Here is a 21,478-nt window from a genome sequence, read left to right on the forward strand (position 1 = left end):
CAAGACTCTTGAGAGCCCCCTTAGACATCAAGGAGACCTACCAGTCAATCCTGAAGGAAAGCAGTCCTGAATACTCACTGGAAGGACTGATGCTGAAGCTGAAATGGCAATACTTTGGCCACTTGGTGAGAAGAATTGACTTATTTGAAAAGACCCTGATGCTGGAAAAGATTGAAGGCAGGAAAAGAAGGGGATGACAGAGGATGAGATGGTTGGCTGGCATCACATACTTGATGAACATGAGTTTGAACAAGCTCTGGGAGTTGGTGATGGGCAGGGAAGCCTGGCATGCTGCAGTCCATGGGGTCGCAAAGAGTCAGACATGACTGAGTGACTGAACTGACCTGAATGTGTTGGGTAGAATTTGTTGTTCAGTCACTCAGTCATGTGTTTGCCATAAAGTGATGACACTTGACGCCATGACCTTAGTTTTTTGAATTTTGAGTTTTAAGCAAGCTTTGTCAATCTCCTCTTTCACTTTCATAAAGAGGATCTTTAGTTCCTCTTCACTTTCTGTCATAAGCATGGTGTCATCTGCATATTTGAGGTTATTGATATTTCTCCCGGCAATCTTGATCCCAGCTTGTGCTTTATCCACCTGGCATTTCACATGATGTACACTGCATATCAGTTAAATAAGCAGGGTGACAATATACAGCTTTGTCGCTGGGTAGAATGGGGACATATAAAAAGTAAAGGAAGGGACTTCTGCGGTGGTCCAGTGGTTAAGACTTCACCTTCTAATGCAGGGAGTATAGGTTCAATCCCTGCTTAGGAAGCTAAGATCCCATATGCCTTACAGCCAAAAAACCAAACAAAACAGAAGCAATATTGTAACAAATTCAATAAAAGACTTTTGAAATGGTCCACACTTTAAAAATCTTTTTAAAATTAAAAATAAATAAATAAAGAGCAAGGAATACCCTAGTCTTTGGGGATGAAAACCCAACTTGATACAGTGTATTTGTGTGTGTGTGCTAAGTAGCTTCAGTCATGTCTGACTTTGTGCAACACTACAGACTATAGCCTGCCAGGCTCTTCTATCCACAGAATTCTGCAGGCAATAATACTGGAGTGGGTTGCCATGCCTGCCTCCAGGGGGTCTTCTCAACCTAGGGATCAAACCCATGTCTCTATGTCTCTTTCCTTGGCAGGTAGGTTTGTTACCACTAGCACCACCAAGGAAGCCCCCAGTGAATTGAAGTTACCACAGATGTAAGAATGGAAATAGGAACTGAGGTGACTATGCAACGTAGCATTTTAGCATTTAGTCTGGATGTTGAAAAAAACCTATTGTACCTTTTCTTCTCTTCCACTCATACAGAATTATTCTCTCTGAGGTAAATGATGCTTATTTGTAATTAAGGATATACAAAAAAAAACTCGACAAGAAGCACACATAGGCAATTGAGGAATTTCCAGAGGAAATGATCACCATTGTTACTTTTGGTTTATGTCTAAGTGTCCTCAAGAAGAAGGCAATGATGATCATCTGATTTATGGAGTCCAGGAGTAAGACTGATTCACGGCTATATTTAGTGCTGTGTTGAATGACTCTCTTTAGGATTGCTTATCTTGATTTGGATTGTCAGACCTCACATTTTAAAATGCTTTATTTTCACTGAGACACTCCTTTGTGCAGGTCTCATCCACCCTGTGTGTAATATGCCATAACAAATACATAAATCATCCCCAGCCAGAGAGCTAATGTGAGGTTACAGTAATTTTGCCCTGAGTTCTGAAATTCTGGTACTTTCAGGGTTGTTACCCTAAAACGCTTTTTTTTTCAGTGAAGAAATAGTCACACTTTTCTCTATTTCTTAAATATATCTTCTGGTCTTTTCCAGGGCATTAATCATAAAATCCGTGTTTGATAAAAGGAGAAACAGGAAATAAAAACAAATGAATTAGATTGCAAACAGCATTGAAGGGAACTATGTGAATGCAGAGTATGTTGAGAGGTAAAGGTTTTTGACTTTTGATGTGTTAAATCAAAGAATCTTGATTGTGAGATATTTCTCCATGCCTTCAGGATAAGAAATGTTGAATAAAGGTGAATGTGATATATTCTATTTTCTTTTTATTCTTTTGTGATTTTTGACATAGTCATTTCCCCTAAACTGTGCATTAAAATAATAAAAACTGGGATATGTCTTCTTTTGAATAGTTAAAATGAAACTCTGACTGCTTGAAAATAGGCAATGGAAGGTAGTGAATAGAATTTAATTCACATTTACAGGATGGAAATTGTTCAATTAGAATGGGTTTAATGGCCCAAATTTATATATGCTTGATATAAAGGCAGATTACTAACAATAAGGATGAATCAGTATAAATATGAAAGCAAACTTTGTAATTATATAGATACGTGCTGTAATTAATCACTCAGTCGTGTCTGACTCTTTGTGACCCCATGGAGTGTAGCCCATCAGGCTCCTCTGCCCATGGGGATTCTCGGGCAAGATTACTGGAGTTGGTTGCCATGCCCTCTCCTCCAGGGAATCTTCCCAACCCAGTGATCGAACCCAGGTTTCCCACATTGCAGGCTTATTCTTTAGCATCTGAGCCACAAGGGAAGCCCAAGAATACTGGAGTGGGTAGTCTATTCCTTCTCCAGGGGAACTTCTAGACCCAGGAATCAAACCAGGGTCTCCTGCATTGCAGGCAGATTCTTTACCAGCTAAGCTACCTGGGAAGCCACCAATTATATAGATAACCTTAGGTATTTTGGATGTCTCCCTTCTACCATATTTAATAAAAATATGAGTCACAAAAGACAAGTTTTCCTAAAAGCTGTTCAAATTCAAGTTGAATGTACAATGTAATAACACAAAGTTCACCAGATAAACTTTTAGAAGATATATGTCTTGTTTTTGTTCCATCACTTCCTATCTCTAGGGTGACATGGAGGTAAATTATTTAACCTTTATGAATATCAATACTCTCATTTTTTTAATGGTGAAAATATCAGCTTCTTGCCTCTTCTTGGGTGATTGTGAACATCAAACAAAATGATGGATGTAATTGTGCTTTAGAAAATGGCAAAACCCCATATCAAGCTGAAATATTATCCATCTCCACTTTCTTTCAGCTCTACTTCTTAACACAGCAATTCTTTTTTTAATTTATTTTTTAGTTGAAGGAAAATTGCTTTACAATGTTCTGTTGGTTTCTGCCATACAACAATCCAAATCAACCATAATTGTGTGTGCGTGTATATATATATATATATATATATATATATATATATATATATATATCTCACATCCCTCTGGTTAAAACAATAATTCTTATTAACACATAATGAGTTTTGATAACTATCCTCTCTTCCACATGGAGAGGATTCTTCAGGACTATTCAAGAAAGTCCTTTACCAGATGTCTAACTTCATGCACTTTCTAGAACATATCAGTAAATGATTAAGATAATATGCATTTTAGATTCAGTGGATTATTGTTATTGGAAAAAATTGAGAATAGCACAATATCTCTTCCACAGTAAATCCTTAATATATATTTGTGGTTTGAATGAATGGATGTAATAGCAAATGATCTGAATGTGATCCAGGGTGACTGCTGGCCCATGTTGATCCTGTGATCCAACATGACTGCCTGACGGAGCTTTGTGAATACGGTTCCTCACAGGAAAGATTCCTCTACCGGTGATTCAGGCCCTCCTGAGCAAACCAGCTCACGTCCAATCTGGGAATTTATTAATAAAAACTCTCTAGTCTGACCATATTCCAAAAAAAGTGTTGATTCTCCAATATCCTGCTGCTGCTGTTGCTGCTAAGTCACTTCAGTTGTGTCTGACTCTGTGCGACCCCATAGACAGCAGCCCACCAGGCCCCTCTGTCCACAGGATTCTCTAGGCAAGAATACTGGAGTGGGTTGCCATTTCCTTCTTCAATATCCCACTAAAAATCCATAAAATCTGGAAAATGAATCAATCTGACTTCATTGAGTAGCTACTGTGTACAAATTGTCTTTACTATGCATGAAGAAATGTACAAGCTGCTACTCTGTCAGCATAGTGAAATGGGTCAAGTGGATCTCTACAAGATCAAAAACACAATAATGTGAAAAATACGCAAATGAAAACATCCAAGTCCAAAACTTGGTTTTTAATATGAAAAGACTTTCAAAAGAGAAAGAAGAAACCACAATTTCCAGAAATGAATAGTAACACAAAACCATGTAAGTAAATATACAAATCGATGCTGTAGCTGTTGGCCAGGTCCTCATGTCCAGGGCTGGTGCTTCGATACCCACCTGGGACATGACACAGGGACCACAACCCTACCAAGTAGAGGCTGACGCCAACACTTCTGCATAAAGCCAGGCCTGGGGAGTCTTCCCATTCAGCCCACCAGCCCAGGGAAATGGGAAGGAAGCTGATCTCTGGCTTGATAGTCTGGGTGACAATTTTAGTGCATGTTAATAACCAGAATATAGACAAGCCTCACTATCCCCTACCCGCTCCCCTACAAAACCCCTTATGCTACAGAAAGTCATATAGGTGGAACCATATAGTGTATAACCCAACACTGGCCTCTTTCTCTCTCCTGTGCATCAGTAATTCCTTTCTTTACAGTGTTGAGTAACATTCCATTGTATGAATGTGCCATGACTTGTTTATCTGTTGATTCATTGAAGTGCATCTTTTTTTCCAGTATTTGGTTGACAATGAATAAAGGTCTATGCACACTGATGTACATTTCTCTAGAATAAATCTCTAGTTTGGTTATGTGCTAAACATAGGTTTGACTTTATAAGAAACTGTCAAACCCTCTCCAAAGTCACTGTACTATTTTGCACTGGCACCAGCAATCTATGAGTTTTAACTGCTCTACACTGTCACCAAATCTTAGTCTCTTCAGTATTTACTTACAATTTTATTTTTCTAATAGATGTGTATCTTGCAAAGCTTTTATGTTGCATTTTCCTGAAGGCAAATAATGAAGAACATCTTTTCATGTATTTGCATGCCTTTTGTATATCCTCTCTGGTTAAGTGTCTGTTCAAGTCTTTTACTCTTTAAAAAATTTTGTTTTCTGTATGTTGAGTTTCAAGAGGTTTGGGTTTTATTTTAACATATTTTATTAAAAACTTCTTATGTACCTTGAAAATATTCTCTCCCAGTTCTATAATTTGTCTTCTCATTCTCTTCAACAGCAGCTTTTTCAGAGCAGTTTTTAAATGTCAATAAATTTCAACTTACGTTTTTTTCTCATGAATTGTAGTTTATGTGTCATATCTAAGGACTCTTTGCCTAATGCCAGATCACAAATACTTTTTGTTATTTTCTTCTAAAAATTTTATAGTTTCATATTTTAGAGTTAAATCTATTTTAGTGTAAATGTTTGTTTTAGTTTTAAAGATTAGGTCAGGGGGGTTTGTTTATGCTTTTGGTATCTAGATTTACATTGTTTCAACATTTTTTGAAAAACTATTTTTTCTCCATTAAATTCCTTTTGCATCTCTGTCAAACATCAATTGACCATATTTGTGTGGGTCTATGTCTGGACTCTATGCTGTCACATGGATCAGTTTCCAATACTACACAGTTAATTACTGTAGCTTTACAATAATCTAATGTTGACTACTATGATTCCCTCAATCTTATTCCTCTTTTTCAATTATTTTTGGTTATTCTAGTTCCATTGTCCTTGATTATAACTGCACCATACTAGGCTTTGCAGTTCATAAATGTGGTATGTCTCTTCATCTGTCTCAATCATCTTCAGTTTCTTTTGCCAGTGTTTTAGAGTTTTCAGCACACATATCATGTATATGATTTTTAAAAAATATTTATTCCTAAGTATTTCAATTTCTATTACTATGCAAATGGTATTGCTTTTTAAAATTTTGCAGTTGTTGATGATAGTATATAAAGTTCTTTTGACTTTCGGATATTGATCTTGTATCCTGTGCTCTTTCTAAACTTGTATCAGTTGCATGTGTATGTGTGTGTTCTTTTGTATGATCTTGAGATTTTCTACATAGACAGTTATGTCTTCTGTAAATAGTGAGGATTTTATTTCTTTCATTGTAGTCTGTATGTCTTTTATTTCTTTTTCCTGTTTTATTGAATTGGTTAGGACTTTCAGTAGGATATTGACTAGCAATGGTGAGAGTGAATATCCTTGCTCAGTTCATGATCTTAGGGTGGAAAGAATCTTTTACCCCTAAGTATGATGTTTCCTGTGGATGGTTTGTTGAGACACAATCATTTTGAAGAAATTACCTTCTATTTCTAGTATGCCAAGTGTTTTTATTATGAATGGGTACTGAAACTTGTCAAATGCATTCTATGTTTCGATTCATATCATATGGTTTTTATTCTTTAGTCTATTAATATCATAGATTAAGTTGCTAATTGTTTAAAAACGTATGAACCAGATGTGTTTCCAGCATAAAGCCAAATTGATCGTGTATATTATACTTTATACATTATTATAATTGATTTGATAATAATTTTTGAAGAATTTCATGTTGATATCTAAAAGGGATCAGTTCAGTTTAGTCACTCAGTCAAGTCCAACTCTTTGTGACCCCATGGACTGCAGCATGACAGGCTTCATTGTCCATCACCAACTACCAGAGCTTCTCAAATTCACGTCTATTGAGTCAGTGATGTCATCCCCTGTCGTCTCCTCCTCCCAACTTCAATGTTTCCCAGCATTAGGGTTCTTTCCAACGAGTCAGTTCTTCCCATCAGGTGGCCAAAGTATGGGAGCTTCAGTTTCAACATCAGTTTTTCCAATGTGTATTCAGGACTGATTTCCTTTAGGATTGAAAGATTTTCTATCCTTGCTGTCCAAGGCACTGTCAAGAGTCTTCTCCAACCCCACAGTTCAAAATCATCAATTCTTCAGTGCTCAATTCTAATGGTCCAACACTCATATCTATACATGACTACTGGAAAAACCATAGATTTGACCAGATGGCCCTTGGCTGACAAGGTAATGTCTCTGCTTTTTAATACGCTGTCTAGGTTAGTCATAGCTTTTCTTCCAAGAGCAAGGTGCTTTTAGTTTCACGGTTGCAGTCACCATCTGCAGTGATTGATTTTGGAGTGCAAGAAAAAGTCTGTACTGTTTTCATTATTTCCCCATGATTTGCCATGAAGTGATGGGACCAGATGTCACGATCCTAGTTTTTTCAATGTTGAGTTTTAAGCCAGCCGTTTCACTCTCCTCTTTCACTGTCATCAAGAGACTCTTTAGTTCCTCTTCACTTTTTTCCATCTGCATATCTGAGCTTATTGATATTTCTCCTGGCAATTTTGATTCCAGCTTGTTCTTCATCCAGCCTGGCATTTCTCAAGATGTACTCTGCATATAAGTTAAATAAGCAGGGTGACAATATACAGCCTTGATGCACTGTTTTCCCAACTTGAAAGCAGTCTGTTGTTCCATGTCCAGTTCTAACTGTTGCTTCTTGACATACATGCATACAAATTTCTCAGGAGGCAGGTAAGGTGGTCTGCTATTCCCATCTCTTTAAGAATTTTCCACGGTTTGTTGTGATCCACACAGTTAAAGGCTTTGGCGTAGTCAATAAAGCAGAAGTTGATATTTTTCTGGAACTCTCTTGCTTTTTCTATGATCCAACGGATGTGGTGATTTGATCTTTGGTTCCTCTGCCTTTTCTAAATTCAGCTTGAACATCTGGAAGTTCTCAGTTCACATACTGTTGAAGCCTAGCTTGGAGAATTTTAAGCATTACTTTGCTAGCATGTGAGATGAGTGCAATTTTAGTGTGGTAGTTTGAGCATTCTTTGGCATTGCCTTTCTTTGGGATTGGAATGAAAACTGACCTTTTCCAGTCCTGTGGCCACTGCTGAGTTTTCCAAATTTGCTGGCATATTGAGTAACACTTTGACAGCATCATCTTCTAGGCTTTGAAATGGCTCAGCTGGAAGTCCATCACCTCCTCTAGCTTTGTTTGTAGCGATGCTTCCTAAGGCCCACTTCACTTCACACTGCAGGATGTCTGGCTCTAGGTAAGTGATCACACCATCATGGTTATCTGGGTCATTAAGATCCTTTTTGTATAGCTCTTCTATGTATTCTTACCACCTCTTCTAAATATCTTCTGCTTCTGTCAGGTCCATACCATTTCTGTCCTTTATTGTGCCTGTCTTTGTATGAAATGTTCCTTCGGTAGCTCGAATTTTCCTGAAGAGCTCTCTAGTCTTTCCCATTTTTTTTTTTGTTTTCCTGTATTTCTTTGCACTGATCACTTAGGAAGGCTTTCTTCTGTCTTCTTGCTATTCTTTGGAACTCTGCATTCAGATGTGTATATCTTTCCTTTTCTCCTTTTGCCTTTTGCTTCTCTTTTCTCAGATATTTGTAAGCTCTCCTCAGACAATCATTTTGCCTTTTTGCCATTTGGGATATTCATCTGTATTTTGGCGGGGGAGGGGGGGGGTAATATTTTTGTATAATTTTGGAATTAGGGTAATGCTGACCTCCTAAAATGAGTTGAAAATTGTTCCCCCTCTTTTCTTTACAGAAGATATTGTGTGATTTGTTTTAATCTCTTTTAAAAATATATGTTTAGAACCTGAGGAGTTCTTTTTTCACATGGTTTAAATTACAGGATTACTCAAGTTATCTGTTTCATTATGAATGAGTTTTGCTGCTTTCTTTTGAGGAACTTAATTTTATCCAAGTTGCTGAATTTATGTGTGCAGAGATGATTTTTACATTCTTTTACTATTTTTACAACCTTTGTGGCTTTATTGTAAAACTTTTAAGTTGATTAGGCCTCTGGCTCTTTTATTTTATAGAAAATTTGGGAAACAGATGAATATATTAATAAGCAATGCAGTGAAATATTCAGAAAAATTTAGGTTGTAGGAAACTCTATGGTACAAATTCCCGATTCCTTTAATACAAAGAATACCAGAAGTAAAACAGGGAGTGAAAAGGAATCTACTGAGAGAAAAAGACAAAAACCTCAAGAATCATGCTAATCAGTATATGAACACTATTTCAATTCAGATTTAAGTAAACACACTGAAAAAATAAACATTTATATGGAAGTAGAAAATTTTGAAAATGACTAGATACTTTGTGATATTAAGAGCATGTTTTGTTATTCTTTTTTAATTTCTTAAGGTGATAATGCTAAAGTAACCATTAAGTTACTTTAAAGATTGGAAGATACACTTTGTTATAAATTGCAAGATTTACTATAATTAAGATTTTAATTATAGACTACTTAGTCTGAAATAGCAATGCAATGATAATAGAAATAACATTAATTTTTTCCCCATTGAATATGACAAATCATTTTAGAGAGATATACTCAAACAGTTTCAAATGAAATATAATAGATCACATTTGTTACAAAAATAATTTAGTGGGAAAGAGTGGAAAGTAAGTAAGGCACTGTTCAAATCAGAATGGTCATAGCTTCATAATTTTTGTGATTGACTGCTGGTAATTTTCTCTACATTTACCATTACAAAATATTTTCATAATAAATATATTCCATAATAAAAAAAATTTAAGGAGGTTTTCAACAATTTATAAAATAACTAGTTATTTAAGAAATCATAATGGAAATACTACAATATTTAATGAAAAAATGAGGATGATTCAACACTCGTATGACACCAATAGACTAGTACCTAAGGGAAAATTCATATATTAAAAAAGAAGATTAACAGCAAATGAGCTGAACATTATTCTCAAGAAATTAGTCAAAGAGTAGAAGAAACAGATCATCACCACCAAAGACTAGACAGAAATGGGCAGAAATGGTAGGGACCTAACAGAAACAGAAGATATTAAGAAGAGGTGGCAAGAAGTATGCAAGACAGCAAAAAAGACACAGGTGTGTAGAGCGGACTTTTGGACTCAGAGGGAGAGGGAGAGAGTGGGATGATTTGGGAGAATGGCATTGAAACATGTGTACTATCATGTGGGGATGACCCAGAGGGATGTTGTGGGGAGGGAGGTGGGAGGGGGGTTCATGTTTGGGAACACATGTACACCCATGGTGGATTCATGTCAATGTATGGCAAAACCAATACAGTATTGTAAAAGTAAAATAAAGTAAAAAAAAAAAAAAAAGAATACACAGAAGAGCTGTACAAAAAGAAACAACAGTTAGATCTGGACATGGATCAACATACTGGTTCAAAATTAGAAAAGAATATGTCAAGGCTATATATTGTCACCATACTTATTTAACTTCTATGCAAAATACACCATGCAAAATGCCAGGCTGGGTGAAGTGCAAGCTCAAGCTCAAGCACAAGCTGAGTGTGAGCAAGCTCCGGGAGCTGGTGATGGACAGGGAGGCCTGGTGTGCTGCAGTCCGTGGGGTCGCAGAGAGTCGGACACGACTGCGCAGCTGAGCTAAACTGAACCAAACCAATGACCAAACAAACAGCTGGAAATAAATAATGAAGATTAGAAACTGATAAAATATCAATTAAATCTGTAAAACCAAGAGCCGATTCTTTAAAAATACTATGGAGACTCTGGCAAGATCTAAGAAGGAGAAATAGATGTGAAGACACTAATAAACGATATTAGTAATAAATACACTTCAAAAAGATATTTTAAATGAAGGTAATATTATAAAGGGCTTCCCTTGTGGCTCAACTGGTAAAGAATCCTCCTGCAATGCAGGAGACCTGAGTTCAATCCCTGGGTTGGAAAGGTCCCCTGGAGAAGGCAAAGGCTACGAACTCCAGTATTCTGGCCTGGAGAATTCCATGGACTGTACAGTCCATGAAGTTGAAAAGAGTCAGAGACATTTCATGCCCAAACATTTGAAAGCATTCTAGAAAGATAAATTACCACAACTACCTCTGTAAGAAATAGAAAATCTTGGTAGAACTATACTCTTTTTTTCAGGACCAGGCTTTATTATATTTAAATTTTGCTGAAATTTCAGGAAACAAATACTCAATAGCATATAAAACTGTTAAAAAAAAGTTTGTCCTACAAGAAACAACTGGCGGTCATTAACCTTTAGCCCATTCGTCTGGTTCATTGTTAAAAAAAGGCCAGAGGACATGAAAAGGGGTGCTGACTTAATCTGAGGATCAAGAGAAGCCATAAAGATGCTAACTTAAACATTGTGACCTTTAAACTGATTGGTTAGAAATGACATATTTTAAGGACAGGAGCCAACCAAAAATGTACAGATCAATAATAGTAAGGCTATAGATTGCTGCAAGTCCTGCCTTTTGGGGGACTCTTTACCCCCTCTCAGTGTCTATGCTGAGAACTTTGTACTTTCCTTCTCTTTAATAAATCTTATTCACTTGCTACTGTGAAGAAAAAAAAAATTGTCCTACAAAATTTCAAAAGCAGAGAAATATTTTCATTTATTTAATGAGACAAGAAATAGCACAAAATAATATTGGAAATACAAATTGCAGTTCAGTATTACTTATGAAAATGAATGCAAACATGCTAAATCCAATACTCAAAAATGAATTCAACAATAAATATTTAAAATCGTTATAAATGAATTGAGATTATCACAGGAAAGCAATAATTGTTTAACATTAGAAAGCTAGGTACTAAAAGAACATCCCAGTTATTGTAAAAATATGTTATGAGAAGCCTGAAAGAAATATAATAGAGAAAGTATATAACTTTATAAGAAAAATAAAGGTAACTACATTAAGAGATTTTTGTTATTGATTAAAAATACAATAAAATAAAAATGCTTGATTTTCTACCCATTAATAGAAATTATTATTTTTTATGGAAATTTGGATTACTAAAATTAGTATAGAAGAGTTTAGAGAATAGCCATGATAGTTTTGAAGGAAAGCAAGTTATTGGAACTTGCCTTTCCTGATCAAGATTTGTTATAAAATTAAAGTTGTTAAAACATCCTGAAACAAAAAGATGCTGAAATAAGAATTCTAAAATTATGAGGAAAAGATTTGTAAATTTACTACATTAAAATTTAAAATTAGATTATATTAAATTTAGATAACATTGAAACTTATATTAAGATAAAAAGCACTATAAGTAGCTAAAAAGAAAATCTACAAACATAATGGGAGGATATATTAAATGTACATGAGACAGAAAAAGAATTACTATTGAGATTATATAAGAATTCCTACAAATGAGTGAGAAAAACACAGCACAATTGAAGAATAGACAATATAAGAATATGAAAGCCATCTGGCCTATAAGCATGTGAAAAGACAGTTCAGCCATACTAATGATCAGGAAAAAGAAATTAAAACAGAAATGAGCTAACATTTTACACTCATCAATTTGGAGGAATTTTAAATTGTGTGTATGTGTGTGTGTGAATGTGTTCGTGTGACTTTCAGTGTCAACTAGGCTATAAGAAAATTGGAGCTTTCATCCTGCTGATCTGATCAGGAGTATGATGGAAGATGCTTAAAAACTGGCTTTCTAAGAAAAAAAAAACACAAAAGCCCCACTTGAATTATTGTCTAATTTCAAGGTCCCAATGGGAGGTGATGTTAGGGAACAGATTAAAGGAGAGATGTGCACAATTAGAATTGCTCAAAACCTTGATGTATAATTTAAAATGTATACCATTGAGAAAATCTAGTTTAAAGGAACAAGGAGCATTAATTTTAAAGGAAAATTAATAATCTAAATCTAAATCAATCTAAATCTAATCATCTAAGTGATCTAAACAGAAGCATAATAAAAACATTATATTTCCATAAAGGCATGACAGTTAAAATGAGTAAGTTAATAACTATGTAGATAAATTTAAAACATGACTTTAAGTGAACAAATAAAATTGCAATATGATAGCAGGTGTGTAAAATTTGAAAACAATGCAATGTGACTTATGAACAGTCACATATATGTGGTAAAATATGAAAACACGGATGAAAAAGACATCAAATTCTTCCTTGTGGCACTCTTGGAAGAGAGGGTGGGATAGAAAGGGAGTGTAGGGCTTCAATTATTTTAGTAACACTTCATTTCTTTATGAAAATAAAGATTTGCAGTGAATCACTTTAGATCTGATTAGAGGGAGCATGGTTGTTGGTTTTATGGTTTTATTGTCTGCCTACTTTTACCATATGTTTGAAATAAGATATTTGGGGTGAAAATCCTATCTCTGGCCCCCAAATCTTATAGCTATGATGAGGGTAAGATGCTCTGTAGACATGACTGGTTTATTCAGTATTGGATGACAGTGACATACGCATAGGCGCCCAAAGGGACTGTCATAACCTGAGGGAGCCAGGGAAGTCCTCACATTCCATGAACGCTGCAGCTAATTGCTGGACCTGGAATGATCCCTGTGAGATTCGGTGGTTCTCAATCTGGGACCATTAGGTGAGCATCACTTAGCTCACGAATGATTACAGTGCAATGTCAGCTTTCATCATACACAAGGCCAGAGATGCCAAATGGAGCCACCCAAGGGTACCAGGGGGATGTCAGTCTTGAATCATTACAGGGAAGGTGTCAGAAGTGAGATACAACAGAATTGCTCTGTTAACAACTGCATCCATCTCCTTTCTTTCTATGGCCTAGCTTCACTGAGCTGATTTGATCTATAACCCAGGCATATTCCAGTCATCTCCAGGGACTATCTGGCTAAGCAACAGGGAATAAAAATCACCATTTAAACTTGAAGGCTGTCTGTCCATGGATGGCCATTTAGAAATGAGAAATTTCATGGAACCCTAGAATGTTAGGATTCAGAGTTCAATTAAGTCACTTCTTTCTTCTTTTAAGTGTGGAAATGGAGGTCCCCTCAGAGATTCAGTGACCTACCAGATCTCTAGAGTGAAGGACAAAGTCTGGGACCCAAATGATTTAATTACAAACTGAGTGACTTCTCATAGCCACAAGAAATGATTCCATTACAAAGCTTCCAGGAAGATTGTTTGGGATTCTCTCTCCTTCACTCTCTCTCTTTTATTCCAAGTTTTAAAAAAATCTGTTGAAAATCCCATAGGAGCTGAAATTGCTGAAGACAACTAGCTCTTTAATTAAGATGTGTAGTCAGCTTCTTTTACTCTTCACTTATCTCTGAAGTTGGATGGCCTGGTACCTTGGAATGCTCCCTGACAGGTCCCTGTGATTTGTATCAGCTCACAAAATTAAAAAATGCAGACTTGCAGCTCTAATTTGCCAGAATCCTTAAGATCTCTTTTATCATGCCCTGCTGGCTGGGTGGAAGGCAACGCTCTCTTTAGTGGCAATCTGCTCTAATCATTTTTTATTCATGTGGCAGGCAGGGTTCAGGCAAAACGTGAAGGAGAGTGATTGGAGCACAGTGTCTTCAGATGGCTTAAACTGCGTCACTCAGATAATTTTGCTCCTTTTTCATTTAGCCACATTTAAGCAGGTTTCTTTTGCAGCTCAGGAGACCAAACCCTGGCACAGGATAAAAATAAGGTACATCAGAAAAGAGCATGGTGTTTGAAATCTGAAGTTACTCCCTTCTAGATGTATGTGACCTTCAGTTTCTAAATCTCTCTGAGTCCTCCTTTCCTCATGGATGAAATAGGAAAAAAAAAAAAAAAGTACTCATCATTGGATTGCTCTGAAGGGGAAATGAGCTTTGAGAATTATATGTGAAAGTGTTTTATTTATTTATATGTGAAAGTATTTTAAAGTGTTACATAAATGTTAGTACCCTATATTCATTTTCTATGTGAATTTTTAAAACTTGCAATCTTGTCTAAAAATCAGCTTTTAGAAATGTGGACATATGAAAAATTTCCAGGTAAATATCTAACAGTCCTTTCTGAGTGAAAAAAAATCATATAGATTCTGGTTTTATTTTTCCTTAGTTGTGCCATTCTGAAAGGTAGATGTAAGGACAGATTGGATAATAAGCAATGATCTTATTTAATATAGGTTTCTGGAGAGGAGAAAGAAATTATTTCTTTACCACAAACTACAGCTGTTTATTTCACTTTATGAGAAAAAAAAAATCAATGAGCAAAGAAGACAGCTACTGGAGCCACCGGGAAGAAATTAAAAATGGTAGTTGGTTTGGGAGTCTTTGCAGTAGGTTTGGGAGTTGGTTTAGAGAAAGTCTCCATCTTTTTGATTGAGGAGGTAGATCTCATTTATTGAAACCTTTAAAAAGCACCTAAAAGTGACAGGGATTTAACTAAGAAGTACCGTCTCTACCTCCATTGAATATATGCTTCTTAACAATTGTATTTCAAGTTCAGTTGTCCCTCATTATATGAATTCTGGTTAACCTCATTACTCACTAATCAAAGCTCAGAAATGGAATGTATTAGGATAGTCAGAGATGTGTTACTCAGTAAAGGAAAATAGCACTACAACTCACTTCCAGATTCTACTGATACTTAATTGCTCCTTTATCTCTCTGACCCTAGATCTGGCTAAGGTAGCTTTCAAGTTAGAAAAAAATACCAATTTTCTGTGTTTCCATGGAACACCTAGCACACTATTCAATACAGGTTTATTTAATTTTATTAAATATTGAGTTGGCCAGAAAGTTCACATAAGTTTTCCCATAAGATGGTACACGAAAACCCAAACAAACTTTTTGACCAACACAGTACCTAAAACCTTATGTATGTATGTTAAATGGGAAAATTCTTTACAAAGTAGAGTATCCTTATGGCATAGGAAGACATTTCTAATCAGGCCTCAGGATAATAATTGTTTGCTATTCACTACAATTTCCCAGCCACACAGTTGGGGAAACAATTATTTTCCCCTTCTTTGATTGCTTGTGGGAATAACTTCTTGAGAATAGGCCCTGTGTCTTCTACTCTTTTGCCTGTTTCTATGGTACAGCACCAGGCAAAATGAGGAGCACACTTAGAGAATGATATCTTTGAAACCAGAAATTACTGAGTCTTCAATAGACAAAGCTATGGTTTTTCCCGTAGTCACATACAGATATGAGAGTTGGACCGTAATGAAGGCTGAGTGCCAAAGAATTCATTCTCTTGAACTGTCGATGCTTTTGGACTCTTGAGTGTCCCTTGGACTTCAAGGAAGATAAAACCAGCCAATCCTAAAGGAAATCAACCCTGAATATTCATTGGAAGTACTGATGCTGAAGCTGAAGCTTTGTCCACCTGAGATGAAGAGCCAACTCATTGGAAAAGACCCTAATGCTGGGAAAAATTGAGGGCAGGAGGAGAAGAGGATGACAGAGGATGAGATGGTTGGATGGCATCATCGATTCAATGGTCATGACTTTGAACAAACTTTGGGAGATAGTGAAGGACAGGGAAGTCTGACGTGTTGCAGTCCATGGGATTGCAGAGTTGGACATGACTAAACGACTGAATAACAATAATTTCAACTCAAGACCAGGTAGAACAAATATGTTCCCTAAACCAAGCACAAAAGATGTCCTCTTCTGGATAGCCTGACTTCAGATCCTCCATGCCAACAATCTCCACTCAGAGCACACTCGAAGCCTCTCTTTGTTCCCCAGTCCCCCATTTGCCATTGAGTCTCTGTAAAACACAAGGCTCTGTTGCTACAGCAAACTCTAAGTAAGCAGCCTTTGCTCATGCTCTTTTGGATGGTCCTCTCTTGCTTCCAAATTCTCCACCCTTTATTTATTATCAAATCTGGGGCATCCAACTCCTGACGGGAAACAGTTATTTTTTTCTTCTCAATGAGAATAATGAAAGACCAGCTATTTCTACTTTCAATGCACAAGCAGATCCAGGCTTTACACTGATGCAGACCTCTATCAGCTGCCCCACTGGGGGTGGTTTCCACCACTTCTCTCCAGATATGGACCCTCAATATCTACAATGTGGCTGCTGTAACTGGTGGTAACTCCCAAGAATGAGACGAATGTCAGTTTCCTTTTCACGCTGTTACCTGGTACAGTCCATGTGTAGTCAGGAAGCACTGTGTATACTACCTGATCATGCAGTAGTTCAGTTCAGTTCCATTCAGTCTCTCAGTCGTGTCCGACTCTTTGTGACCCCATGAATCGTAGCACGCCAGGCCTCCCTGTCCATCACCAACTCCCGGAGTTCACTCAGACTCACGTCCATCGAGTCAGTGATGCCATCCAGCCATCTCATCCTCTGTCATCCCCTTCTCCTCCTGCCCCCAATCCCTCCCAGCATCAGAGAGTTATAAGTAGCATCATCATCAAAAACTGCATGAGTAAAATAATTAAAGCAGTCAAATTATTTGTAAGGTTTATACTGCACTTACTTTATCTTCCTTTGGGGGCAATATTTTACTTACACTTTGATGGGTTTTGCCCAGCCTTGCAAACATCTATCAATCTAGGCCAAATAAAAGTGAGTGCTTAACAACAGGTGAACATTAATATGTTGATTGGCCTCCAGCTTCCAGTAAAATGTAAGGAAATCTAAAGCCCTTTTAACAGATGGAAATACTATGATTACAAATAAACTTTTAAACAGAAGACCTTAATGTCTTAGCCCTAGAGTAATTTTTTTCCCTTTAGGTACACTGTGTGTGTGTGTGTGTGTGTGTGTGTGTGTGTGTGTGTGTGTGTGTGTGAGCATGTGTGCGTCCATGTGCATGCACATGCTCAGTTGCTCAGTTTTGTCTGACCCTTTGTGACCCCATGGACTGTAGTCCTCCAGGCTCCTCTGTCCATGGGATTCTCCAGTCAAGAATACTGGAGTGGGTTGTCATACCCTCCTCCAGGGGAGCTTCCTGACCCAGGGATGAAAACCACATCTCTGGTGGCTCCTGCGTTGGCAGGCAGACTCTTTACTACTAAGTACAGCGGTACTTCTGTGTCTATGGGTTCTGCATCTCTTACTTGACCAATCTTGGAATTCACAATAGGGGCTGTAGACTGTATTGTACCATTTTATAAAAAGGACTTCAGCATCCATGGATTTTGGAATCCTCCGGGTTCCTGAAACCCATCGCCAGTGGATAGAGGGACCACTGCACTCACCTTCAAGTAAAATGAAGCTGAGGGCTGTTCGTGGTGATTTGCATCAGACCTGATAAATCTCTTAAGAATTATCTTGGAACTTGAACTACTCTAAGTCAATCCTAAACATGCCATATGTTTAACTCTGTTAAATGTGTAAAGGGGCTCACCTGGGGAATCTTCTTTGCTCAGAGGAAACCACAGGGGCTACTATTCACAGGCTTTAAAATCAGACTAATTTGCCTAATTGGTGATATTTATAAGTCTACTTTCCCCCATGTGTGTTTATCTATTTACTTGTTCATGTATTTAAATGTCCATTCTTTATAAGACCCCATGGGGATACATGTTCAGAATATAGTATTTAGCATAGCTTAACTCTAGTCATCTGGAGAAGGCAATGACACCCCACTCCAATACTCTTGCCTGGAAAATCCCATGGACGGAGGAGCCTGGAAGGCTGCAGGCCATGGGGTCGCTGAGGGTCAGACACGACTGAGAGACTCCACTTTCACTTTTCACTTTCATGCATTGGAGAAGGAAATGGCAGCCCACTCCAGTGTCTTGTCTGGAGAATCCCAGGGACGGGGGAGCCTGGTGGGCTGCCGTCTATGGGGTCGCACAGAGTTGGACACGACTGAAGTGACTTAGAAGCAGCAACTCTAGTCATCAAACTGCTCCAAGCATATTAAAAGACCCTAGGTGGAGACTGAAAAGTTGGCTTAAAGCTCAACATTCAGAAAACGAAGATCATGGCATTTGGTCCCATCACTTCATGGGAAATAGATGGGAAAACAGTGGAAACAGTGTCAGACTTTATTTTGGAGGGCTCAAAAATCACTGCAGATGGAGACTGCAGCCATGAAATTCAAAGACGCTTACTCCTTGGAAGAAAAGTTATGACCAACCTAGATAGTACGTTCAAAAGCAGAGACATTACTTTGCCAACAAAGGTCCATCTAGTCAAGGCTATGGTTTTTCCTGTGGTCATGTATGGATGTGAGAGTTGGACTGTGAAGAAAGCTGTCGGTCAAAGAATTGATGTTTTTGAACTGTGGTGTTGGAGAAGAATCTTGAGAGTCCCTTGGACTGCAAGGAGATCCAACCAGTCCATTCTGAAGGAGATCAACCTTGGGATTCCTTTGGAAGGAATGATGCTAAAGCTGAAACTCCAGTACTTTGGCCACCTCATGCGAGGAGTTGACTTATTGGAAAAGACTCTGATGCTGGGAGGGATTGAAAGCAGGAGGAGAAGGGGACGACAGAGGATGAGATGGCTGGATGGCATCACTAACTCGATGGATGCGAGTCTGAGTGAACTCCGGGAGTTGGTCATGGACAGGGAGGCCTGGCATGCTGCGATTCATGGGGTCACAAAGAGTCGGACACGACTGAGCGGCTGAACTGAACTGAACTGAGGTAGAGAAGGAAGCAAATGTGTACCTATGTAAATACCCACCACCTGTCAGGTCCTTCTCTCCACTGCATTTTCCCAACTGAAGATTCTTGCTTGATAGGCATCTCCATCTCTTACATATGAAGGAAGGAAACACACAAATCAGGTGGACTAAGTTTGGGAGAGAATTTTGGTGACAAGAGAGAAAAACATAGCAAAGAGACTAATTTGGTTTTGCTTTTGTTGTTCATGTAGTTTTAAGCATCTCTCAGGCATGAGAAAGATATTAAAAATAAGAGATACAGTTCATATAAATGTCTTAAAAGTTTGTTTCTTTTTTAATTTTAAGCACACCCACTGACACTCTTGGTATTTTTGCAAGAGAGCAATATTTTGAATTGCTCACATCAGTTATCTTTGAAAAAGGAATACTGCTCAGAGGCTGGGCCATATGAAACTGCAGTTACATTCCAGTTATATAGGTAAATAAACAAGTATAATGCAGTGGTATCAGCGCTTTGATCAGGGAAACATACTGAAGGTGTCTAAAGGAGTAAGGGCAAATTAAAAGAGGAATGATGTCTAAGCTGAGATCTGAAGCATGAGATACCCAGACAAACCCAGGCTTTGGAAAGGATCAACAATGGAGTCAGAGGAGTAGTAGGATTGCAAAGAATTTATTCTTCACAATGACTGGAATAAAGTGTGTATGGAAGTAACGGGAAACATAACCTTAGGAATGGCATTTTCTTTAGATAGTATCTTATAAAGTCCAGAACGTAGCCTGAGGTTTTCTTTAATAAGTTCTCCTCTCATCTGTGTAATATGCATCTCCCTATGCAATTAAAAGTTTTTATTGCACTATAGTTTATGTACAGTGTTGTGTAAATTTCTGCTATATAGCAAAGTGACAGTTATTACAGGATACAGAATATATTTCCCTGTGCTATATAGTAGGACCTTGTTCATCCATCATATATATATATATATAAAACTAGTTTGCATCTCCTAATCCAAACTCCCAAACTCCCAATCCATCCCTCCCCAACTCTCCCTCTTGACGACTGCAAGTCTGTTCTCTGTATCCGTGAGTCGGGTTATTTTGTAGATAAGCTCATTTGTGTGTATTGTAGATTCCACATACTAGTGATATCATATGGCATTTGTGTTTCTCTTTCTGGCTTTCTTTACCTAGTATGATAATATCTAGGTTCATCCATGTTGCTACAAATGGCATTACTTCATTCTTTCTGATGGCTGAGTAGTATTCTATTGTATATATGTACCACAGCTACTTTATCCATTAATCTGTCTTCGGCATTTTGGTAGTTTCTATGTCTTGATTTGTGAATAGTGCTTCTATTAACATTGTTGTTCGGTCTCTAAGTTGTGTCCAACTCTTGGTGACACCATGAAATATGACATAGCAGGCTCCTCTGTTCTCCACTATCTCCCAAAGTTTGCTCCAATTCATGTCCATTGAGTCAGTGATGTTATTTAACCATCTCATCCTCTGCCGTCCTCTTTTCATTTTGCCTTTAATCTCTCCTGGAATCAGGGTTTCTTCCAATGAGTTGGCTCTTCACATCAGGTGACCAAAGTATTAAATAGTCAAGATTGATTTCTTTTAGGATTGACTGATTTGATATCCTTCAGTCCAAGGGACTCTCAAGAGTCTTCTTCAGAACCACAATTTGTTTTGTTTTATTTTTCATTTTTTAGTTTGGATCTTTTTTTAATATATAAAAATTTATTTATTTTCATTGGAGGCTAGTTACTTTACTATATTGTATTGGTTTTGCCATACATCAACATGAATCCACTAGGGGTGTACATGTGTTCCCTATCCTGAACCCCCTCCCACCTCCCTCCCCATAAAATCCCTCTGGGTCATCCCAGTGCACGAGCCCCAAGCATCCTGTATCATGCATCAAACCTGGACTGCTGATGCGTTTCACATATGATATTATACATGTTTCAAGGTCATTCTCCCAAATCATCCCACCCTCGCCCTCTCCCACAGAGTCCAAAAGACTGTTCTATACATCTGTGTCTCTTTTGCTCTCTCCCATACAGGGTTATTGTTAACCATCTTTCTAAATTCCATATATATGCATTAGTATACTGTATTGGTGTTTTTCTTTCGGGCTTACTTCACTCTGTATAATAGGCTCCAGTTTCATCCACCTCATTAGAACTGATTCAA

Source organism: Ovis aries, chromosome 13 (assembly GCF_016772045.2).
Source record: "Ovis aries strain OAR_USU_Benz2616 breed Rambouillet chromosome 13, ARS-UI_Ramb_v3.0, whole genome shotgun sequence".
NCBI lineage: Eukaryota > Metazoa > Chordata > Mammalia > Artiodactyla > Bovidae > Ovis > Ovis aries.